Below are 498 nucleotides of genomic sequence, written 5' to 3' on the forward strand. Positions count from 1 at the left end.
GGGGGATCTGTAATTTTTTGTTTTGTTTTCGAGATAACGTAAGTATGATTTCTAGAACCACAGTTGGTTTCATTGTTATGTATATTGACCAAAAGCCTTTTTATAAGTGGGTTTCTGCATATAGTTTGGGTCTACGTAAGCTTATATGAACACGTACGTACGGACACATACCTTCTTTGTGTGTGGGAGAACTGATTAGATATGCAAGGTAGTAAATTGTAGTAACTCATATAACACACATGATGATAGTGCGTCGGTCTTGTAAGTATCTGTAGTATAAGTGGTCTCATAAGCCTTGTAAGTATATGGTCTTGTAAGTATAAAGTGATGTGAGGGAATGAAAAGAAAACAGTAAGAAAAAATTATTTACTTTTCAATAAATAACTATAAAACGTGATATATTTTTTTTCACATATATACATCACTTTGTACAATGAGAGGTACTTCAATGCTGATAGAAGAGTAAGCATAACTCGTCTCTCACTTTAGATAACGTCT

The sequence above is a fragment of the Penaeus monodon genome, chromosome 20 (genome assembly GCF_015228065.2).
Source record: "Penaeus monodon isolate SGIC_2016 chromosome 20, NSTDA_Pmon_1, whole genome shotgun sequence".
NCBI lineage: Eukaryota > Metazoa > Arthropoda > Malacostraca > Decapoda > Penaeidae > Penaeus > Penaeus monodon.